Here is a 25,892-nt window from a genome sequence, read left to right as displayed (position 1 = left end):
ATTAAGAAACTCGCCTTATGGACCACACGAACGTTGGTCAGTATCCAGTCATATAACGGGTATGCACCCCATTCAGACGGTAAGGGATGGAAATGGTAAACGAAATAAAGACTATACCGTACCACATGAAAATCAATACATCTTAAAAAAGGGACCTATGCGAAAAAAACTTTTGTCTGTAAGAACTGATTCTTACATACATTTTACACTTTAACTGATGAGAAAATTTATCCTCTAGTCGTATGAAAGCCACTAAGAAGGTCACATAACTCTGTGTGACTCCTACGGTGCCCTCATATACTGTATGTATACACTGAGCAGACAAAAGTTGCGATACGCACGTATAAAGACGGCGGTACTGTCGCGTGCACAAGGTATAAAAGGACAGCGGATTGCAGGAGCTGTGATTTGTAGTCACGTGATTCACATGAAATGGTTTACGATGTCATTATGGCCGCATGACTGGAATTAATAGACTTTGAAAGCGGAGTGGTTGTTGGAGCTAGACGCATGGGACATTCCATTCTGGAAATCGGTAGAAAATTCAGTTTTCCGAGATCCACAGTGTCAATAGCGTGCTGAGAATACCAAATTTCAGGCATCATCTCACGCGACGGACACTGCAATGGCCATCGGCCTTCAGTAATGACCGAGAGCAGCGGCGTTTGCTTAGAGTTGTCAGTGCTAACAGACTAGCAACAGTGCTTGAAATAAACGCAGAAATCACTGTGGGACGTACGAGGAACATAGCCGTTAGGAGAGAGCGGCGAAATTTGGCGTTAGTGGGCTGTGGCAGCAGGCAACAGACGCGGGTGCCTTTGCTAAAACCATGACATGGCATGCTACGCCTCTCCTGGGCTCGTGGCCGAATGGATTGGAGCCCAGACGACTGGAAATCCGCGGCCTGGCCAGATGAGTGCCGACTTCAGTTGGTGGGAGTGGCGCAGAGCCCACGAAGCCTCGGGCCCCAGCTGATGATAAGGCACTGTTCAAGCTGTTGGTGGCTCCATAATGGTGTGGGCTGTTGTTACACGGTTTGGACCGACTGGGTCTTCTGGTCCAGCTGAACCGATCACTGACTGGAACTGGTTATGTTCGGCTGTTTGGAGACTGTCTGCAGTCATTCATGGACTTCATGTTCCCAAACAACGACGCAGTTTTTATGGATGACAATGCACCACGTCACCGGGCGACAGTTGATCGTGGCTGGTTTGGTGAACGTCCTGCAGTTTGAGCGAATGATGTGGCCACTCAGATAGCTCGACGTCAACCCCATGCAGAGCTCGAGGGACATAACCGAGAGTTCAGTTCGTACACATACTCCTGCACCAAAAACACTTTGGCAGTTGTGGACTGCTACAGAGGCAGCATGGCTCAATATTCGTGCAGGGTCCTTCCATCGACTTGCTGGGTCGATGCTACGTCGAGCTGCAGCACTGTGCCCCACGACTCTCGTCACCTCACTGTGTGCTGTGAGGGGCCACAGTGTGCTAGTAACGTCTGGAATAGCGAGAAAATATCTAAATATACAACTACTTTACACATGAAACAGTTTACAATGAAACTTTTCTGTAAGTTTTGAGTACAATTCATTTGTTAAAACACTGTAATAAACATTTTTGCGTACGTGTGTTCCAGAATTCTTTTGAAAGCTGTTTCAACGTTCCTTTTCAAATTATCATGAGACGTTTTAGGCCTGTACAGCGGACGTGCTATATGAAGCTGCTGGAGACCTCACACATTCTCGTATGACCTCCTTATTGTGCTTTTTTGCAACAATAAGCCTTTAAGTGTACACGGGACGCCGGTATTAGCGGTCATGGATAAACAGATTTTCCACTGTATCTAGTATACAACATATATTGTGTAGTCTATATGTCTTTTTTTGTGATGCCGTGATTCGCGATATTTTTGTACAATTTTTTTTTTTCGTTTAGCGCCTCTGTCTCTGAGAATCTGAAGATGGTCCGGACCTGTAATTCGAAATCAAGAACCACTAAAAAACTTTGTAATCCACATGATAAGTACTTCATTTAAAAAACGTCACGAGCGCAGTTTTCCCCCGGTAGTAAGTCACCATTCGAGATTCTCAGCATTTCTTCATGATTTTTCCAACATAATCCACCTGTTCCAATACATTAGTAGTATTCTATGGATGAGATTCAATTCCACTCCTTTTCCCGGGTGCCTTGCTAACACATTCAGTGAAACAATGGGCGAGGTATGGATCTGTCACTAGGCGCCCAGTAACATTACAGTGGCATCGTAAATGGATGGAAGAATATTTTACCTCAAAAATCATTTTGTTCAAATGGTTCAAATGGCTCTAAGCACTATGGGACTTAAGATCTGAGGTCATCAGCCCCCTACACGTAGAACTACTTAAAGCTAAGGATACCACACACATCCATGCCCGAGGCAGGATTCGAAAGTGCGACCGTAGCAGCAGCGCGGTTCCGATCATTTTGTACGTGTGAAGTAAACACTATAAATTTAAAAAGCGCAGAGGCTCAAAATATACATCATCTTTCTCTTAACCCTTTTGGTCACGAATTATTTTTTCCTGAAAAAAAATCATGGCTTTGCTACCCAGTTCTTCGAATTAAATTATGGTTTTTGAGATACATGAAATTTTCCGAGGTGCCCCCCCCCCCCCCCCCAAGGGGGATACAACGCGTCCCCAAATGAGGTCATTGCGTTCAAGTGGGTGCAGTACAAATCGAAAAGTCGAAGTATCTTATTTGATTTTATTTCATCAAAATACGTAAATTACACAAAGCTTACTTAATGATTATATACATAAACTATGGTTTGATAATCAAAGAAACAATTTTTTTCTATCCAGACATAAATGAATGTAACATTTTACACAATAAAATGTGTTTTGCCTTTGCAACCCGGTTTGTTGCACCTGTCAAGTGATTTTTTGTCACTGAGCGCTGGAAGAAGCCCAACGTTGCCCAAACGAACATCAGCTTCTGGACGAACTTCCGCACTGGCTTGTTTTGAAGTACTTGGACTCTCATTAGTGGGACGCCCCTTCTGGCTTATCTATTTTTGTCAGTACTTTCGCCACACATCTCCTAAAATGAAGCAAATCGATTGTCTTATTTTTAGGAACACCTAATTCTGATGTGTTTCTCTAGTACTCAATCCATGCATTTACACACGCAATATCAATCCATGAGCAAACGAGCGAAGGGTCCACTTTCGCGATCTGGTGAATGTCCGATAATGTGATCAGAAAATACATCTTGTCGATCCCTCCCATACGTTTATTTAAACTTCAATAACTTCTGGCCAGTCGATTTCAACATATTTCTCCAGACCCTATACTAAAAAATGCTATTACGAAAAGAAAAACTCATAGAAAACGTACATCCGAGTGACCCAGATGAAAAAGACGCTAAATTCATTTTATGTCGATTTTGTGGTGGGCACACAGCCGTGTAGATTTTTTCAGCGCCTAAGTGATGGAATCTGTTTCAGGCTGCAAAATCGGCTATAAACCGTCAAAAATGGCTGTCGAAAATCGTGTTCCGTTTCAAAAGCACTAACTGCTGTCTTCGGGTGCAAAGCCCACTAAATGCCCAATAGGCGTGGCTGTCGCCCTGCCATGTCCGGATGCAAAGCACGTGAACAGACATCAGCCTTTCCAGTCTGGACGTTCAAAGCTACCTTTCAGTCTGTTACAATTAGGGGATGGATATTTTTCTCACTCAGCTTTAGCTTGGCTGGGCTCTAACAAATTCCTACGCAGGAATAACATTCTCGCTGCCAATGCATTGTGTTTGGATGGGAAGAGTGTTTCTTGGTTATCTGTGTCACTTTCATGCAGTTAGCGGGCTTTGCGTCTAGGCTACTGAGCTTACAATATACCGTATGGTATAAAACGTCTAACATTACGTCCATCATTGTCCTGTTGTTCGAAATTATAGCCAGGATCATCGGATGGATCGTTAATTTCAGATCAATTAAGGAGCTCTATAACTTCTTCTTGTGTAAATCGCCTTCGTATATCTTGGACTCGGGAAATTGTGAAATCACCGTAAGAAGACTAAAAAGACAGCCAAATACATTTCTATGCTATTACAACCTTTCAATTATAATCTCCTCATTTGGAGAAATGTATAAAGTTATGTCACTTACCTTTCGTTCTGAAAGACGTCTTTAGTTTTCACCCTCAAGAATGCACCTTTCTAAGCACAAATAATTTTTTTGCCTACATTCAGGAGACATTAACCGGCTGACGGGAGGTACAAAGATTACTGGGAAGCGCCCATGTGACTGAGCACATTCAGTTTTGTTTTGTGGGACCACAAATTGACACATATGTCGACACTGTTTTCAAATAAACTCTCTGTTTGTGACAATCAAGGACAATAATCACAAATGGCACAATTTAACGAATTTTAATATACCGAGCATTTATTTAGTGTGTCCTTATGTGAGGACGCCATGACCGAAAGGGTTATGTTGAAGGATGTATATGATCGTGAATGAGACGCAGTGCACAACATACACACCGCATAGGCGTACCTCTGACAATTTTCAATTGAAAGCTGAACCAACTGTTTGTTAACTTAAGTTACTGATTTTGGTACAAGAGATTAACTCAAACTGATCTTTTCAAACAACGTCACATACACAGAAAATGTAAAATGGGGAAAGTCAACGAGAAGGAGAGAATGTTCTGCCTTCCAAAAGTAATGACCCCGAGCATAAAGTCAGGAAGTGTATGTTGGGGTTAAGGTACAGATTTTTGGAGCTCTGTTTCTGGTTGTTTCAGCAACCAGATTTCACAATTTCCCATTTTAAATAGCGCACTGCGACTATTCAAGAAATCCACGCGTATTATAACAATGTATGTATGTCTGTTCCAAATCTCCATAACTACTGGATCGATTTAAACCAAACTTGGTAGGGCCTACATGTATCGCTTACTGCCTGGGAAGAAGCACTATGCGAGTAGGAACCACTTACCTGTCTACGAGAATGAGGTGAAGGCGTAGTGCAGTCCGTGACTCGCAGATACCAGAATTTTTTCAGCCAATATTTGAGAATGAGAGATCATTGTCACTTGCAACAAACTTTAAGCGCAATATCAAACTCCTACGACACGTTTTCTCGCTTACACCTCGTACAAAATGATGAAAAGAAAAAGTTGTAACGGAACTGAAATGATGGTGGGCTGACAGTAATTTGGAGCCCGCGCGTCTGAAACTGGCGTGCTTGTGTGAGACTGCCAGGGAGTGCACCCTGATGCCATCTATTGGCGAAACTGGGAATTAGCGCTGTCAGAAAATGCACTAAGCTCTCAGAGTCAAATGTATTCGTTTTCTTGGTAATTATAAGTTATTACTGTATAATTTAATGTTGTAAAGCGCTAGTAGTAAATTATTATGACTGGTATGGACTCCAGGGTAGTAAATATAAATATTCTTAAATACTAAATGATTTCGGTAAAAAGGTGGTAGGGGAACGCCCCCACTCTTGGTGATACGAGCGTAGCTAGAGGTAGCTGGAGACACAGGGACTGAGCAAAGGAAATGGCCTGGGGAGTGTTGATGTGATCGGACGTGCGTAACTGTGCTCACGCAAAAGTGATTGTGCAACAGCGAAGAGGCGAATATCGTCGCCGTTTTTGGAGTAAAACGCGACGAATGGTTGTTGAAGCTGCCTCTATGCCACTGGGGCTGATTGTAAGAGTTCCTGCGCCCAGATTTTATGGCGGACGTGCAGTAGCTTATACGAGTGCTACAGCTCGTAGTTCCAGCCGCCATTAAGGGCATGAGGCGTGAAGAGCTGCGTTAGCCACCGGCATCTCACCACCAGCACCGACACGTCTAGCCAAGGCAAGACTGCTTGCAATTGTTAAGTCGAACTTTGTATACATGTAAAAGGAGAATACCAGTTTTCTTTTATGCAAGTGCAGAGGACAGAATATAGTAATGAGTAAAATTACGACGCATGTTGTTCATTGTAAAGTGTAGTAACCTCAAACATAGTATAGTGAAATCAGACTGAGGCCACCATCGCCTCTTTCATTTACAATTCTTTTGGTTGTAGAATACTTTAGCGTATAAGAATGTTGAAAAGAGCAATGGTCACACCAGAATGAGTCGCCTATTTACAGTTACTTAAATTTTTCTGAGCAACCTTTCAAGTAAAGTCACTTAACTAATTCTGTATCAATGGTCCAAAGAGTAATATCCAAAATCATTAAATAAGTTGAAGGATAGAATTTTGTTAAACGAAGTTGCATAACCTGTCTTGGTAGTAATTACCAAGCCAACTCACAGAAATTGAGAGAGTATTTGCTTTGTAGAATCATCTAGAATGATCAGAAATAGTAATATTCAGAATTAAGTTTAAATTCAACTCAAGCCATTTCACTTTGAAACGAGCCCAAAAATTGATTTATTCTTTTGCTCCTTCAGAGCTGGCGACCGTAGTTATAAGTATTTTCAGGAGGATTCGACGGTAAGTCTGCTGCTCTCGTCGTGCTGATAGGATTATCCACTGCTGCTAGCAGTGGTGATTGGATACATAAGCTCACTACCAAGTTAAGTGGGTCAGGTAGGCAGTGTTACCATGTGAACTGTAGGGCACTGTAGGCCGTGGATCGAACCCGTTCAATCATCACAGCTCTTAGGGAAATAGTCCGGTAAGGAGTGTACTATTCATTAGGTAAATACTGGCGAGTAACGGTCAAAAACGTATACGCAAGTGAATTTAGCAAGGTCCACGTAGCACCTAGTTAATGTGGTGCAATGGCGAGGGTAGGAGTGGAGTAAAATTGAGCTGAGCTTGTGGCAGCTGTGCTGGATTCAAATATTAACTACGTGAATTCACTACTGCCTCTTACCATTGGGACTGAGCTATTTACAGTTAAAATACGTAGCAGTAAGCGCAAAGGCGTGACAGCTACAAGTCCGTATTGGTTTTATACATACGGAATTGGGAAGTGGGTCATTCCGTCAGTGGTGGGGGTTAAAACAACCGAGTCAGTGGAGAACATACCCCATTTACTGATAGAAAGATTCAGCGGTTCGGTCGCAAAGTGTAATACATTTTCGCTGCAATACAGTAAAACTGCTAACGGTCTTGCAACTGTGGTAACGTCGGTCCCCGTCACATCACTGAAGTTAAGCGCTGTCGGGCTCGGCTAGGACTTGGATGGGTGACCATGCCGTCAGTAGAGTGCTGTTGGCAAGCGGTGTGCACTCGGCCCTTGTGAGGCAAACTGAGGAGCTACCTGATTCAGAAGTAGTGGCTCGAGTCTCGTAAACTGACATACGACAGGGAGAGCGGTGTGCTGACCCTCCATATCCGCATCCTTCATGGCCTGTTCGCGCAGAGTGTAGTTTAGTTTTTATACAATGAAACTGCCACAACAGACACGACTTCTTTATTACGAACTCTATTCGCCACACGTTTTGCAGGCAGTAGGCCTATACACATATACGGTTGAACGCACGTCGAAAATTATGTCATTGTACTACACATAATTCAATAGATATCAAGTCATAATTACTGGATCCGTGGAAAACTGCCGCATCATGTTTGATGTTTTAATTTATCACTGCATTTCTGCTAACTGTACTCCCAACAAATTGCTCATACAATATCCACATAGTCGATGAGTGTAGGTCCAAAATTATATCATTGAAGATAGAAGATAAGACGGCCGCTATGAACATGGATCTGTCTGAAAACGAAACCACAGGATGAAATTCGCTAGAGATAGAGATGAAATTGTGTACAAATATGGGACAATAATGTTACATATATGTGACTTTTGGGGGCGAGGACCACCAACCTTCCAATCGCAATAATTAAAGAAGAAATTATGGGAGACAGAGGATGAGACCACCTGGCTAGTTTACCTGCAAGGAGGACGTGTTTCAAGCCGATGACGAAAGCGTGGGGAGTATGCAACGACTTAATTCATTATGGTGGTAAAGCAAGTGCGTTTGCATAGTGATCTGAAGTTTCATATATATTCTTACCATGTTAATTCTCTTATTAGATAAGGTGATTAAATTACTTGTCATCCATTTTAGAGTATGTTCTGCGACACACTTAACAATCTATTTCATAGCAGGTTATTGTATTTATTACTGAATGAGCATTTTGATAATAATGTTAATTTGCCTTCTATGTTCTGATTCCGGGGAATATCACATGGCAGGCTTGCAAAGAACCTAAAATAAATGCGATTTCCACACCACAACCCTCAGCACAATATCTGTTGTAATGAGCTCCAGAAGATTTCGGAAATTGTGTTTTCCAGAGTCAGCTGTAGAACATTGTGTATCAAAATAATGAAAATCGTTAGCCTTTTTTTTTTAGAATTAATGTTACACAGTTTTTCTTTTATCGCAGACTAAAAGCACAAATAAAAGTCGTCTCATGCCATACACAACAACAATGGTTTAACTGAAGCAGGTGTGTCCTGCTGATAGTTAACGCATTGCACTTACTGGTAGGTGCTCGGGTTGTAAATTCCTCCGTGTGCGCATCTGTACAAAGAGGGGTAGATTTCGACGCCGTCGTCGCTGACACAGATGTAGTAGATGCTGGGGTTTCCAGGGAATGTATTGGTGTCGGCTAGGGCGTCGCACACGATGGGAAGGCTGCTGCATATACTGCCCGTTAGCTGTTCACTGAAACAGAATGTACGCTCCATTGGGAATCAGTGCTGTGTACAGTCACCTCGCCAACAAAGTCCCATATATACATAAAATACGAACATAACGTAACCAAATGTTTGCATTAAAGTTATTACTTAAAAGTAGATTCGCAGAGTCTAAAACAGCAACAAAACATGCGTGTTCAGCTTTTTGGCGTTTATTTCTGTCTGGGTAGCGGTAGCCAACGTTTAGAAATTAGCGAATAAATCTTTACTGATTTTTCACCATTGTAGCTGCCGTAGCCCAGCCAAGATTCCAAGATGTGGAGCTTTGCTCACCGTGGCAGCAGGGGCGCTACTTGTAGCCTTAGAGCAAAGAGACAGAGGGGCCTAACTGTATGTTGCATCCAGTAGCTAACGATGCACATACTGTCAGTTTTATTTATTTATAGACTGTGCTGTTACAAAGCTACTTCAAAGGTATCATAAAACATACGAAATTGCAGATGGAAACGAAAGACCTGTGTTCGCATACAAAGTACTAGGAGGGTGACGTGGCGGTTTACAGTTAACTACCGAAACATAACACACACACACACACACACACAGTGTAAACACTAGCGCCATCACAAACCAAAGGTGACAGACATAAGGAGTTATCGATAGTGAAATTAATAACGAATCGGTCAGGGAGCATTGAGTCAGTTCTCTGTTCTATTGACAAGCGAGATAGCAGGTTTCCATGCAGATTTCGAACAAAAACCTCCATCTCTGTTTATATGGTTCAAATGCCTCTGAGCACTATGGGACTTAACAACTGAGGTCATCAATCCCCTAGAATTTAGAACTACTTAAACCTAACTAACCTAAGGACATCACACACATTCATGCCCGAGTCAGGATTCGAACCTGCGACAAACCAGACTGAAGCGCCTAGAACCGCTCGCCCACTCCGGCCGGCATCTATTTATAAGGTTACTTGCTAATTCAATATCAACTGCTTCCTTAACACTAGCCCAATAGCTGCAAGTGCATACCAGTAGGGTTCAAAGTTTAAAGAGACCCTCTCACGTACCTTATGAACATCCGCTAAGCTGTAGGGAAAGACGAGAAAACTTCACAGTATGTACAAGAACGAAGAGGGAACAATAAGACTAGAAGATTAAGATTGAACTGCTCCGGTTAGAAAGAGGGCTAAGACAGGAATGCTGCTTCCACCCCTAAATCTATACATCGAAGAAGCAATGACAGAAATAAAAGAAATCGTCAAGAGTAGTACTATAATTCGTGGGAGAAGGATATCTATGATAATATTCACCGATGACATTGCTATCCACAGTAAACGTGAACAAGTATCGTAGGATCTGTTGAATAGAATCAACGAGCTAATGAGTACAGAATATGAACTGAGATAAACCGCAGAAGGCTGAAAATAGTGAGAAGTAGCAGAAATGAGAACGGCGAGGCACTTAACATCAAAAATGGTGATCACGAAGTAGGGGAGTTAAGGAATTCATTTACCTTTGAAGCAAAATAATCTTTGCCTGACGAACCAAGGAGAACGTTGAAAGCAGACTAGCACATGGGAAGAGGGCGTTCTCGGCCAAAACAAGTCTTCCAGCAACAAAAATAAGCCTTGATTTGAGGAAGAAATTTCTGAGAATGTACGTTTGGAGCCCAACATTGTATGTTTGTGGATGGTGGACTATAGAAAAACCAGAACAAAAGAGGATCGAAATGCCTGAGACGCGGTTTGATAGAAGGTACACTGTTTGGTTAAGGAATGAGGAAGTTCTCCTAAGATTCTGGGAATAAATGAACATGTGGAAAACTCTGAGTAGAAAAAGATAATAAGTCGTGTGTTAAGACTTCGGAGAATAACTTCCACGGTAGAAGACGCTGCAGCAGAGGGTAAAAACTGTAGACGACGATAGTGTCTGGAATACCTTCAGCACGTGACTGAGGACGTAGATCGCAAGTGCTACCCTAAGGTGAAGAGAATGGCACAGGAGAGCAATTGGTGGCCGTCGTCGTCAAAACTGTCTGATGTCTGATGGCTCAAACAAAAATTGTTTAATGGGCATCTCAGTAAATCTATGTTTTGCAGACAATGTTCGCATTGTGGGACGTATCCCAGTGGCGATCCTTACTATGGAGCTAATGCGACAGATTAAAATGTTTCACAGTCATTTCACACGGAAATCTATCTTGTCTCTCACGATGCTGCGAATGAGCCCCAATCCAAGATCTTATGAAGCTTCAGTGGAGCCTGACGGAATGAATCCTCTTGTCAATTGTGAGACAGTAACATTTTTGCATCCTGCTGACACGCATAGCACAACCTGTCTTTTAAACAACCTTTCCACACTGAACCAAAGAACACGCCGCTTCTGGTCGGGCAGTCGTCCAGAGCAGCCCAGTGAGGTAAGTAAGTTCAGAAATAGCAACGACACTGCACCATGCAAGTGGATAAACAACGATTTGGGCCCGTCAAAATGTCAATATGCTATTCAAGAATATCGACATTGGTCCCTGTTTCACTGATGTGAGCTTAAAACGGCCACAAGTATCTGCAGAACCTAATATACATGTAGCCGTACTTTGTGAAAGATATCCTACTGCGCATATGGTAGCAACAAGACTGTTCCTGCCATTCCAAACAGATAATTATAGACCTTCTGCACAGGACATTTCTACAATATATCTCTGCCTTGTTCGTCATGGAAACACCAAAAGGCCCGCACGCTCACCGGAGTACGTATTCAGCGTGCTTACGACATGACCTTGACCTTTAGCACAAGGTTACAGTGATAAGGACTTCCAATGCCAGGTTACGCACTTGGGCTCCTTGTTGACCCGCCCCCCCCACCCCCAACACCACTCCCCCCCCACCCCCAACATCACTCTCCCCCCCGCCCCCCGTGGAGAACATCAGCAATTAATCATGGTCACTGAGGGGAACTCCCACATATCTTATGAAATTGATTCATATTCAAGGTTATAACGCAACTCAATAGTGGTTATGTAAATAAAATTGGCGGGAAAGACCTTCCTCTTCCTCTCAGCCTACGAGAGCAGAATAAAATGGCGGGAGACTCACTAGACCAATAAGACATGGGCACCCCTCCACCCCCATACCACGCTTTGTAAATGGGGTACTTGAATGGAAGTGGAAGGCGTTCACTTCGAAGCCGGACAGCACAGACAGGGTCATGACGTGCTATTTGTTAGTAACAAATTACATTAAGTCACACCACTTGGTTGTATTTGTTAATAACAATCAATAAAATGCCATTATCGTAATTATTCCTTATCTCTACACAATTTTCTCCATTTGTAGCACTCTGGAAGGAGAGTCTGTAGGCCGTGTGTATTTGTTGATAACAAATTAAGTTAGGCCTAGGCTACGGCTGTTTGATAACAATAGTTTAATGTTTCGTCATTCGAGGAGCCAGCAGAGATCAGAAATAGGCAGATATCTGAGTACTCTATTTCCGTCAAGTTTCGCATTTTATCCAGTTATGCAATATCCACCTCAACGCTCCCGACGACGTGTCGACGTCATGATGCTGTCAGCCAATCACAATGCAGCGCGGGCCCGATTTATGTACCACCGCCAAGCCATCAGTTCGTTACTAGTGTGGCTGACGCCATAGTATTAGAAATGAACACCATGATAGAAATAACGTCATTTCATATTAATGACGTCATAACACAATCGATTTCCAACCAAATATGCCGTACGCAAAAAAGTAAGACACTGGGACGGATAAATACGCTGCTAAGCCATCACCACGTTGCTAGATTGTGTCACATCGAAGGAAATTCTGCTGCTTCCAACCAAAGACGCTATTCGTGTAGTGCAGCGCTAGGCAAAAGATGCGACTAGAGAGTTTCTCATATCGTGAGTTAGGTGCCGCGGCCTCTGTGAGTTTATGACTGACTGTATATGTGGATACAGTTTGTTTCTGTGTCACTGTGACCTTTGCTGAGACTCATTTGCGTGTGCCTAGGACTTCTACACTTCGCCGTATTTCCGCATCTATTTACGAGGCTTATAGTGACATTGGACACTATTATTGCGAGTGTTATATTTTTATTCTGTCTTGGAGCGCTGGTGGATCTCATCTACAGAATTGTATTTATGGATATTGTAGCATCGCCACTAATTAATGACACTGTAGGGTTTATTTGAGTAAATATCGTGTTGTGGTAGATTAGCGGTTATTTATTGTCTTTCCACTGTTAAAACCGTACACATGTATGCGATGTTACGCATTATTAATGCACAGGTAAGTTTTCGGAGCATTAATTTTTCTAATTACTGCAAAGAACTAGATGTTCAGCATGTGTCTTTGCAATTCTAGAGATCATTCGAAATTATGTTAATAGCGATAGTTATACTTGGCTTTTCCTGTAGTTAATAAAAGTGACAACATAGCTAGCTTTTTTTGTTTAGATATGGTGATTATAATTGTCTTCTTTCTACGTGGGAGAGCTGCCTGGCTGAAAATGGTGTCGTACACGCATAAGCGCAACTTTAGAAGCATGACGGTTGGGGGGTTGGGGACATTGTTTCTCGTTGGTCCAGAAAAAAAGGGGAAGGTGAGGAGAGTGCTTGCTACTTTCAACGATCAGCAAAGTTAACCCGCTGTGGCGAGCTGCCCCCCCCCCCTTTCCCTCCTCCCTGAGAGGTGGGTGGGGTGCTCCTTCTGTAGGCGACCAGATAGCCACACCTTAATTGTACGACTATCTCAGCCGTTGCTGAATCGGTATTTGTGGTTACTCTCCACAAAGAGTTCTTATTATGGGCAATGGCGGGTAGTACGTGCACACTTAGGTGTTCACAAATTTCTAAATCAAGATAAATATGAGAGTGCGAAGTAATAGCATCTGCTGTACGACAGTTATACTTATCAACATATTTATACAACTACAGCCAATGTCAGGAGAGCTTCTGTAAAGTTTGGTAGGTAGGAGACAAGGTACTGGCAGAAGTAAAGCTGTGAGGACGGGGCGTGAGTCGTGCTTGGGTAGCTCAGCTGGTAGAGCACTTGCCCGCGAAAGGCAAAGGTCCCGAGTTCGAGTCTCGGTCCAGCACACAGTTTTAATCTGTCAGGAAGTTTCAATGTCAGGAAGAGTTGTTTTTATGGAATTTTGTTGTTTTGTACATAATTAAGTACAGTTTATGAAAAGAACGTAATAATGGTTAAGCTTCAGCTACTCTCCGTTTCGCATATTGTTTCGACATCTACATCTACATCTACGTGATTACTCAGCTATTCACAATAAAGTGCCTGGCAGGGGGTTCAAAGAACCACCTTCAAGCTGTCTGTCTACCGTTCCACTCTCTAACGGGGCGCCCTGATCTCTCTTACTTTGTCGTGATGATCTTTTCTCCCTATGTAGGTGGGTGCCAACAGAATGTTTTCGCAATCGGAGGAGAAAACTGGTGATTTAAATTTCATGAGAAAATCCCGTCGCACTGAAAAACGCCTTTGTTTTCATGATTGCCACTCCAATTCACGTATCATGCCTGTGGCACTATCTCCCCTATTTCACGATAATATAAAAGGAGCTGCCCTTCTTTGAACTTTTTCAATGTTATCCGTCAGTACCACCTGATGGGATCGCACACCGCACAACAGTACTCCAGAACAGGGTGGACAATCGTGGTGTAAGCAATCTCTTTAGCAGATCTGTTGCACCTTCTAAGTTTTCTGCCAATGAATTACAGTCTTTGATTTGCTCTACCCACAAGATGTGGTTCGTTGGAATTTAGGTTATTTGTAATTGTAATCCCTAAGTATTTAGTTGAATTTACAGCCTTCAGATTTGTGTGACTTATCGCGTAAACGAAATTTAGCGGATTTTGTTTACTACTCATGTGAATAACTTCACAGTTTTCTTTATTCAGCGTGAATTGCCACTTTTCGCACCGTACAGATACCTTATCTAAATCATTTCGCAATTCATTTTGGTCATCTGATGACTTTACAAGGCGGTTTGCATCATCTGCAAACAATTTAAGACGGCTACTCAGATTGTCTCCTATGTCGTCATTACAGATCAGGAACAATAGAGGGCCTATAACATTTCCTTGGGGAACGCCGGATATTACTTCTGTTTTACTCAATGACTTTTTGTCTACTACTACGACCTGTGACCTGACAGGAAATCCCGAATCCAGTCGCACAACTGGGCTATATTCCAGAGGCAAGCAGTTTGGTTAGAAGACGCTTGTGAGCAACGGTGTCGAAAGCCTTCTGGAAATCTAAAAATACGGATTCAATTTGACATCTCCTGTCGATAGCATTAATTACTTCATGAGTATAGAGGACTAGTTCTGTTCCGTAAGAACGATATTTTCTGATTCCGTGCTATGTGTTGGACGTACTTCATAATGTTCGAACACAGTATATGTTCCAAAACCGTACTGCAAATCGACGTTAGTGATATGAGCCTGTAATTCAGCGGGTTACTCCTACTTCCCTTTTTGGGTATCGGTGTGACTTGAGCACTTTTTCAGTCTTTAGGTACGGACCTTTGTGAGCGAGCGGCTGTATATAATTGCTAAATATGGAGCTATTGTATCAGCATACTCTGAGAGGAACCTGACTAGTATACAATCTGGACCAGAGGTCTTGCTTTTATTAAGAGAATTTAGCTGCTCTGTTACACCGAGGATGTCTACTTCTACGTTTCTCTTCTTGGCAGTTTTCTTGATTGGAATTCAAGAATATTTACTTGTCATCTTTGGTGAAGGAATTTCGGAAAAACGTGTTTAATAGCTTTGCTTTAGTGGCAGTGTCATCAGTGGCTTCACCGTAGTTATCGGGCAGTGAAGGTATGGATTGCATCTTGCCACAGGTGTGCCTTATGTATGAAGCGAATCTCTTTGGGTTTTCTGCCAGCTTCCGAGACAGAATGGGAGTTTCCGTGCTTTTTTATTTTTTTTGGGCAAATGTCAAAATCCCTGATTCATGCACTAGTTAACGAATTTACTTCTGCGCTGAAAATCAGGCATTCTTACGTTGCACCCCCATAACAACTTACGCTTGTTATATATTTCTTTGTTAAATATTCGCTTGTAGTCACACTTATTTGATTTCGTCACTTTCTCAGACAACTGATGGTCTGGAATGCCCTGTTTCTTTGCGGCTAACTTTTCTTTCGTGTTAGCGCTTAATACAGGTTCAATGCAGTCCATGTTGACACTCCACATGAAAGCCGATTCCTGCACAGTAGACAACCAGCCCCAAACACAAACTGCCCTTTGCGAAATTATTAAATTCAAGTAGTACTATCTACCTACAAGGTAACTTGACTAGAATACAAATGAGGCAGTGAGAGCCACGAGGGCCAAAAGGATGCCGTCCTCGACCCCCAAATTTAAGTGAATATCAGAGTAACCAGTGAGACAGCTTTTCTTGAATGTTCGGATAAACGTATAATGTGGGCCTACAGCGCAGATAAACCTGACCCACCGAAAGGTCCACAGATGTCAGAAGCATGAATGAATGCTAGTCTCTGAGTCGACGATGATCTGCTGTATGGTACTCAGCACCACAAATGGATTACTCTGTGATAAAATCCAGAACTTCATTTACTATATCTCATTCAAAATCCCACGAAATATGTTTTTATATTAGTATAACTATAACTTTTACTGAAGTCCGATATAATACTACAATATAGTGAGTGAACTGGCATATCCGTGGAGTGTGCTACCGCGTAGCGGGATTTACGACAGACATAAATAAAAGTCTGCTGCAGTGTCCTGCCACCTCGTGGCACTGACGTAAACTTGTAGTAGAGTGGGAAGGGGTAGTAGAGCACACTTCGAACTGTGCACGTTGTTCACCAAACCCAGTTGCACATGCGCAGAAGCTGCTTGAAACGTGCACAAGTGAAGCTGTCCTCCTGACCCTGAAGCCACGTTTCACCGAGTCTGACCGGTATAACAGCCGTCGCCCCCCCCCTTAACCGCCCCTCCCCCTGCTTGATTTGGATTACCAGCTGAAGGAACTTCCAAGTGTTCCAAAACTGGTCGTCTACACAATAAAAGATTTTGGATTCAGCAAGTGTCCTGGGATTTCTTCATTTTTCAAAATATTCTGCACAAGTCAAGACTTGGATGAGTGGACTACCTCGCAGACTACTTGGAAGAAAGGCTCTGAGCACTAAGGGACTTAACTTCTGAGGTCATCAGTCCCCTAGAACTTAGAACTACTTAAACCCAACTAACCTAAGGACAGCGCACACAGCCATACCCGAGGCAGGATTCGAACCTGCGACCGTAGCTGTCGCGCGGTTCCAGACTGTAGCGCCTAGAACCGCTCGGCCACCTCGGCCGGCACTTGGGAGAATATTTGAGATACTGCTCACCTCGCTAATTGCGTATTTTGTAGTGCTGCGCTTCACACAAAGAATCTTTGATTGGAAGCATCAGAACTTTTCTATGACGTCATGATTTCCACCAATATGAGAAGGAGCTCGCTTTGAGACAATGTAGCACTATAGCAATGACTTTGCAACAGCTTACATATCGGCCTGTGGTACCCCTGTAGGTGTTCGCACCAGGCCAGACTCACTGTGCTGACAGATGCACACAGTACGCCTACATGTGTGAACAGGCTGATCGTCTAAATACGGAAAAAATTCGAATATGGGTGAAAAATACGTAAAATTGACGTGGAGTAAGAGTACTTGCATATCTGCTTAGGTGTGGTCTCTACTGGTGCCTCGAATGAAGCACTATTAAAGTGTTGTTAACAAACAGACACAGTCTGCAAACTTTCCCCAAGCTGCCCAGCTGCATAGTCCGCCAGTTAGAAATGGATAAAATTGTGGAATAATACAAAAATGGTTGAAAAATATGTAAAACAGGTGAAAATACGAAAAATGTGGAAAATATGGATAAATATGATTTCACTGACGTTTCGCCACCACGAGTTGCTGGCATTACCAAAGCTTCACCCTTCATTGCCGGTGGTGAACTGGAGGCGAGCTCGCGGCCGCAGACTATATGTACCTGGCGCGCCTACGTCCGAGGGCTTCTCCTCGGTCATTTCCGGTGCGGTTCTCCTCTTGCTACCTGCAACAGTCGTTCGCTGCAGTTCGGGAAGTCAGGATCCGTTTACCTTAAGGCTTTTCTCTTTCTTGTTGAAGCTATTCCCGTGTTTGAGGATTTCTGCAGCTTCTCTGAACAAGCGGCTGTGATAGTGCTTCTCTGCAGCCAGAACTTCCGTGTCGGCGAATTCTATTACGTGGTCGGTCTCACTTATTGTGTGCTCTGCCACGGCCGATTTCTCCACCTGCCCCAACCTGCAATGTCTCTTATGATCTTTGATCCTGGTGTTGATTGATCGTCCAGTCATTCCGACATAAAGGAGAAAGCTTTGGCAATGCCAGCCAATCGTGCAGGCGAAACGTCAGTAAAATTATCAGACGAACGTCGGCCGAAGAACCCGGAACAGAAGCAAATAGGCAGTTTGTCAACAAGTGGCCAAAAAAGCCTTAACAATTTTGTATGAATAAATAGGTAAAACTGTGGAATACTGGAAGTTCTTACATATCTTCCAGGGTGTGGTCTCTGCAGGTGCCTCCGATGATATAATATTAAATCGTTATGAACTGTAGATTAAAACTGAAGAAACTGCAAAAAGGTGGGAATTAAGGAGATGGGACCTGGATAAACTGAATAAACCAGAGGTTGTACAGAGTTTCAGGGAGAGCATAAGGGAACAATTGACAGGAATGGGGAAAGAAATACAGTAGAGGAAGAATGGGTAGCTTTGAGAGATGAAGTAGTGAAGGCAGCAGAGGATCATGTAGGTAAAAAGACGAGAATTAGTAGAAATCCTTGGGTAACAGAAGAAATATTGAATTCAATTGGTGAAAGGAGAAAATATAAAAATGCAGTAAATGAAGCAGGCAAAAAGGAATACAAACGTCTTAAAAATGAAATCGGCAGGAAGTGCAAAATGGCTAAGCAGGGATGGCTAGAGAGCAAATGTAAGGCTTATCTCACTAGGGGTAAGATAGATACTGCCTACAGAAAAAATAAAGAGACCTTTGGAGAAAGGAGAAGCATTTGTATGAATATCAAGAGCTCAGATGGAAATCCAGTTCTAAGCAAAGAAGGGAAAGCAGATAGGTGGAAGGAGTATATAGAGGGTCTATACAAGGGCGATATACTTGAGGACAATATTATAGAAACGGAAGAGGATGTAGATGAAGATGAAATGGGAGATATAATATTGCGTGAAGAGTTTGACAGAGCACTGAAAGATCTAAGTCGAAACAAGGCCCCAGGAGTAGACAATATTCCATTAGAACTACTGACAGCCTTGGGAGAGCCAGTCCTGACAAAACTCCATCATCTGGTGAGCAAGATGTATGAGACAGGCGAAATGGCGTCAGACTTCAAGATGAATGTAATAATTCCAATCCCAAAGAAAGAAGGTGTTGACAGATGTGGAAATTACCGAACTATTAGTTTAATAAGTTACGGCTGCAAAATACTAACGCGAATTCTTTACAGACGAATGGAAAAACTAGTAGAAGCCGACATCGGGGAAGATCAGTTTGTATTCCGTAGAAATATTGGAACACGTGAGGCAATACTTACCCTACGACTTATCTTAGAAGCTAGATTAAAGAAGGGCAAAACTACGTTTCTAGCATTTGTAGACTTAGAGAAAGCTTTTGACAATGTTGACTGGAATACTCTCTTTCAAATTCTGAAGGTGGCAGGGGTAAAATACAGGGAGCGAAAGGCTATTTTCAATTTGTACAGAAACATGATGGCAGTCATAAAAGTCGAGGGACATGAAAGAGAAGCAGTGGTTGGGAAAGGAAAGAGACGGAGTTGTAGCCTCTCCCCGATGTTATTTAATCTGTATATTGAGCAAGCAGTGAAAGAAACAAATTCGGAGTAGGCATTAAAATCCATGGAGAAGAAATAAAAACTTTGAGGTTCGCCGATGACATTGTAATTCTGTCAGACACAGCAAAGGACTTGGAAGAGCAGTTGAACGGAATAGATAGTGTCTTGAAAGGAGGATATAAGATGAACATCATTAAAAGCGAAATGAGGATAATGGAATGTAGTCGAATTAAGTCGGGTGATGCTAAGGGAATTAGATTAGGAAACGAGACACTTAAAGTAGTAAAGGAGTTTTGCTATTTGGGGAGCAAAATAACTGATGATGGTTGAAGTAGAGAGGATATAAAATGTAGACTGTCAATGGCAAGGAAAGCCTTTCTGAAGAAGAGGAAGTGTCAGGAATTAGTTTCTGAAAGTATTTGTATGGAATGTAGCCATGTATGGAAGTGAAACATGGACGATAAATTGTTTGGACAAGAAGATAATAGAAGCTTTCGAAATGTGGTGCTACCGAAGAATGCTGAAGGTTAGATGGGTAGATCACATAAATAATGAGGAGGTACTGAATAGGATTGGGGAGAAGAGAAATTTGTGGCACAACTTGACTAGAAGAAGGGTTCGGTTGGTAGAACATGTTCTGAGGCATCAAGGGATCACCAATTTAATATTGGAGGACAGCGTGGAGGGTAAAAATCGTAGAGGGAGACCAAGAGATGAATACACAAAACAGATTCAGAGGGATGTAGGCTGCAGTAGGTACTGGGAGATGAAGCAGCTTGCACAGGATAGAGTAGCATGGAGAGGTGCATCAAACCAGTCTCAGGACTGAAGACCACAACAACAACAACATTAACAAATAGAAGTCAAATGGTGTGACTTAATGTAATTTGTTATTAACAAATAGGAACATCGTGATCCTCTGCCTATGCTGCCCAACTCCAGAGTGAACCCCTTCGTCTCAAGTACCTCAGTTATAACATAAGAGGGAGGAGGGGGTGCCCATATCTTATCGGTCTAATGGGTCTCCTGTCATTTTGTTGTGCCCCATTAACTGAGAGGGAGAAAAAGTGTTTCCTGCCGACTTATTGTTATATGACCGCTATCGACTTACTTTTCGATCTTGAAAATAATTTGTGCAATTCCCTACGATATGTGGAGGGTTCCCCTGGATGACCTCGGTAAACTCCCGGTGGCTCCCCAATGGTGCAGGGAGTCGGAGGCACCGAGACAAAAATATGCTTCAAATGGCATTTAGCACTATGGGAGTCATCAGTCCCCTAGACTTAGAACTACTTAAACCTAACTAACCTAAGGACATCACGCACATCCATGCCCGAGGCAGGATTCGAACCTGCGAGGGTAGTAGCAGTGCTGTTCCGACCACTGGGAGACCCCAATGTGTAACCTGAGCCTGGAAATCTTTATTAGCGTAATCTCACAGATAACCTGCTCACCAGATGTAACACTTTTGGACTTTCACCTGTGGTTTCAAATAAAACAACAGGCCTACTCAGACGAGACACGAAACGTGAAATGTCGTGTAATGTGGAACTGGTATGTTATAAGTCCAAATAAAATTCAACGTTTCTGAAATACCTTTTTAGCTTGTACAGGGTGTTTCAAAAATGACCGGTATATTTGAAACGGCAATAAAAACTAAACGAGCAGCGATAGAAATACACCGTTTGTTGCAATATGCTTGGGACAACAGTACATTTTCAGGCGGACAAACTTTCGAAATTACAGTAGTTACAATTTTCAACAACAGATGGCGCTGCAAGTGATGTGAAAGATATAGAAGACAATGCAGTCTGTGGGTGCGCCATTCTGTACGTCGTCTTTCTGCTGTAAGCGTGTGCTGTTCACAACGTGCAAGTGTGCTGTAGACAACATGGTTTATTCCTTAGAACAGAGGATTTTTCTGGTGTTGGAATTCCACCGCCTAGAACACAGTGTTGTTGCAACAAGACGAAGTTTTCAACGGAGGTTTAATGTAACCAAAGGACCGAAAAGCGATACAATAAAGGATCTGTTTGAAAAATTTCAACGGACTGGGAACGTGACGGATGAACGTGCTGGAAAGGTAGGGCGACCGTGTACGGCAACCACAGAGGGCAACGCGCTGCTAGTGCAGCAGGTGATCCAACAGCGGCCTCAGGTTTCCGTTCGCCGTGTTGCAGCTGCGGTCCAAATGACGCCAACGTCCACGTATCGTCTCATGCGCCAGAGTTTACACCTCTATCCATACAAAATTCAAACGCGGCAACCCCTCAGCGCCGCTACCATTGCTGCACGAGAGACATTCGCTAACGATATAGTGCACAGGATTGATGACGGCGACATGCATGTGGGCAGCATTTGGTTTACTGACGAAGCTTATTTTTACCTGGACGGCTTCGTCAATAAACAGAACTGGCGCATATGGGGAACCGAAAAGCCCCATGTTGCAGTCCCATCGTCCCTGCATCCTCAAAAAGTACTTGTCTGGGCCGCCATTTCTTCCAAAGGAATCATTGGCCCATTTTTCAGATCCGAAACGATTACTGCATCACGCTATCTGGACATTCTTCGTGAATTTGTGGCGGTACAAACTGCCTTAGACGACACTGCGAACACCTCGTGGTTTATGCAAGATGGTGCCCGGCCACATCGCACGGCCGACGTCTTTAATTTCCTGAATGAATATTTCGATGATCGTGTGATTGCTTTGGGCTATCCGAAACATACAGGAGGCGGCGTGGATTGGCCTCCCTATTCGCCAGACATGAACCCCTGTGACTTCTTTCTGTGGGGACACTTGAAAGACCAGGTGTACCACCAGAATCCAGAAACAATTGAACAGCTGAAGCAGTACATCTCATCTGCATGTGAAGCCATTCCGCCAGACACGTTGTCAAAGGTTTCGGGTAATTTCATTCAGACTACACCATATTATTGCTACGCATGGTGGATATGTGGAAAATATCGTACTATAGAGTATCCCAGACCGCAGCGCCATCTGTTGTTGAAAATTGTAACTACTGTAATTTCGAAAGTTTGTCTGCCTGAAAATGTACTGTTGTCCCAAGCATATTGCAACGAACGGTGTGTTTCTATCGCTGCTCGTTTAGTTTTTATTGCCGTTTCAAATATACCAGTCATTTTTGAAACACCCTGTATAATCGCTCGGGGTCAACATTTTGAGCACTTGATATGACAGTGATAATAATAAAGACTCGAACTGTACGAGACAATTGTGTTTGCTTCCATTTGATACAACAGGGCAGAGATTTGTGAGACTTTTCCTCCTGACCGAGGGATAGTTATTTGTTGCGGTATCTTCAAGCTTCTTATCGACATGTTATAGCTCAGAACTTCTCTCTGAAGACTTCTCCCAACGCCACGGAGTAAAGAAACGTGAACAGTTTATTTGAAAAGAACAATGGTGTCATAACTCTTTAGCTATAACGTTATAAAGTCTTCCTCACTTAGCTGTGTTTATTTATTCGTTCCAGATAGCATATCTTACGCGACCTGTGGTAGCTGCCTCAACCTCCATGAAAACACGACGTTAGAGTGGGGAATTCCGTTTCAGCAGGGAAATTGTTGTTCCTTACCTGCACACGCCTGTAAGTGGGTTGTAGGCCCAGCCATCCGCACAGGTTCTGTTTGTGGAAGGCTGTCCCCCCGCCTTGCAGATGTGGAACTTGGTACAGTCGTAAGGGTCAGGGAAGAGCCCCACGCCTGTACACTTGATGGGATCGGTTTCCGAGTGGCAGTCCGATGCGCCTTCGACGCATTCCCCACGAACGCATCCCTCGTCCTCCTTGCAGGTCAGCAACTCAATAGCTTGTTCTTCCCCTTGGCAGAGCAGTACCTGTGGAAAGAAATAACTATTGTAATGTAAGTGATCTGACGCAATATTATGGCCTTCTAAATCAATTTTTCCGATCAGCAATGTTCTTTGACTAACTTTGGCAAATTTTATACGCACTATAAATACGCAATATATAGGGTGTAAAACACTGTGTAACAAAATTTTAGAGTGGTTAGCGTACATGAAAGTAAACACTTCTCGTATACGACAAACAAATCACCGTTTCCCTGCTAGGTGTCATTGAACTGATGTTCGGAAATTCTGTTCAGATTGCCGTGCGACGAATATTCTTTAGAGACCGTGCAGAAAAATGACGTCCGTTTACATTAATGTACAATTCGTATCTTCACGTCTAATACCCACAAAACAGATGTTTCACCAACAATGGTTGCAACTTCAGTCACATAGGTAACCAGGACCTTCGGAATCCATCGGTGTATTGTATACGAAACGCTTCACGTCCTCTACCCACAAATGAGAAATCCATAGCAGTATTTCATGAAGATGACCGTTAGGCTTTTGAAAAGCGCAAAAATTTCATGATCTCCTCCCTGAAAACCATGCCTAGCCACAAATGAGGTGCCTGTGGGGAACTCGGATTAGAGTGACCCTGTCAGTAGTAGGGCAGCAAGGACATCTGTGAATTTTGTTATTGTGGGCTGTCTACATTCAGGAGCAAGTGTACATTCAGAGGCAAACCTACTGTTCCCTTTTGATTGACAGGTTCTTGACCTATTGTTCCCTCACCCATCGTCCTCCCCCTCCTACTCGCCCTCCCCCTCTGCCATCCCCTGGGAACTCTCGCTGATAGAAGCACATTTTTGATATCAGTTTGACTGACTATTTAATTTAACTGATAAATAAAGTCCCCCACTCTTCTGGGAACCCCCCCCCCCCAGCCCTTCGCCTCCCCTCCCAAATCTGTAAATTGGCAGGAAAAGGATTCAGACAAGAAATTATATAGCATAGGATATACTGTTTTCTTTAATAAAATTCAGTTTGCAGGGGATGGATCCCACTTTTACCTTGTGGGAAAAGCTCACATACAGCAGCTACATGTCGTAATTATGTAATTACACTGCTGCAGATTGGAGGTGTCATCTTATTGGAAACTTTTCGTGCGTGCACTCACCTCGACATGAAGGGATCGACTGAGCTAGTGCACAGTGCCACCACCAGAGTACGTCCCAGCCTCCCTACCCATAGCCCCCACCCCCAACCCCCTCCTTCTCAGAAAAAAATTGGTAGGAAAAATATCACTCTGTGTTTCAGAGGAAGGACCCAAATTCAAATCAATACATATTCTTTATTTAACCAGTTTTCAGGAGACAGGGTTCCCCCCTCTTGGGTAGACATCGTGACTGCACCTGTCCACACCTTCTCCCCAAGATGTAATAACTGTAATCATTCGGGAGTGGAATGAAGTGCGGTATAGTAACCACCATTTGGATAGAGACAACAGAAAATACCACTGCAAGACAGAGTCTCCTGCGATCTATTGACAAGCATTAAACACAGTGCACTTAAACCACGACCTAGTCCCCAGCAGCAGTTGCTGTGGGTAGATGTCGGAGATCGCCGAAACACTCACGTAGTCTGCACACTCACCTTCCACACATCCACAAACAGTGCGCCCATCCCCTCGTACACCACCAACACCCACACTCGGGGACCGCAGCCACAGCCACAGCCGCAGTCTTGGATGCATGTGTATGTCAGAGTGCACCACCCCTGGCTGTGGAGGGCATGTGGGGATGATTTGATTGGTAGGGATTCGTATGTTATCAATACGTCCAGTATAAACGTTCCTCACTTTGAATCTTCTTTCATGCCCCACACACACGTCCACTTGTGTGGCGCTCACACAGCACACTGGTCACTTCGCCAACCCTCGCTGCCCTGGGCAATATCAGACAGGTCGGTGCATTCTCTGTACCTGACCCAGGCTGCGCTAATCAGTTACTTCTGGTTGCCGACTGTTCATGACCGCCACTGCAGGCAGCCACGGTGCATTGCAAAACAAGCAACTGCAGCTTGGACATACACAGTACTTCTAAACCATTCCACCCCAACATAGACCCACAAGTTAAAAAAAAAAGAAAACACTTTACCCAATCCTAGACACACACCTCAAAATTTCTCACACAAAATGTAGAAATCCTCTACAGGACTATGGCATACGCTATATTCCCTCGAAGTATTCTTTCATTAGCTGGAAAAATATCTTTCCTTATCTGCCACGTCATACATCACAGGACTAGACTGTTAAACTCATTTTCAGTTCAAGACAGAATGCTAAGATCTACCACTGTCACTGGACGCCGCCTCACTTTCGGACCCTGTCTTAAGATAACTCCACACAGAAGTGGTAAACACAAGGTTTACACTTCGTATCACTTTATAAATCCGGCAATACATCTGATTTTATTACGATGATCAGCTCTCCTTGTGTAGGTGAGCGAGTCAAATACTGTTAAAAGATATCGCCACAACGAAAAAATCGTTAGGCC

At 43.3% G+C, this 25,892-nt stretch overlaps 1 protein-coding gene across 3 annotated transcripts in view; it reads right to left on the bottom strand.

Annotated features, from left to right (window-relative positions):
- Nucleotides 1-25,892, bottom strand: part of LOC126188332 (uncharacterized) — a 426,405-nt gene that overhangs the window by 188,609 nt on the left and 211,904 nt on the right. The window contains exons 3-4 of one of the 3 annotated variants that reach the window (XR_007537859.1): nucleotides 23,123-23,382; nucleotides 8,534-8,669 (exon numbers count right to left, since the gene is read on the bottom strand). The exons of the other annotated variants lie outside the window; for them this stretch is intronic. The gene's annotated coding sequence lies outside the window, so the exon portion shown is untranslated. Of the gene's footprint in view, nucleotides 1-8,533; nucleotides 8,670-23,122; nucleotides 23,383-25,892 lie in introns of those variants that run through there. 3 annotated transcript variants of the gene reach the window in all.

This window comes from Schistocerca cancellata, chromosome 5 (assembly GCF_023864275.1).
Source record: "Schistocerca cancellata isolate TAMUIC-IGC-003103 chromosome 5, iqSchCanc2.1, whole genome shotgun sequence".
NCBI lineage: Eukaryota > Metazoa > Arthropoda > Insecta > Orthoptera > Acrididae > Schistocerca > Schistocerca cancellata.
This window is presented reverse-complemented; position numbering and strand designations above follow the sequence as displayed.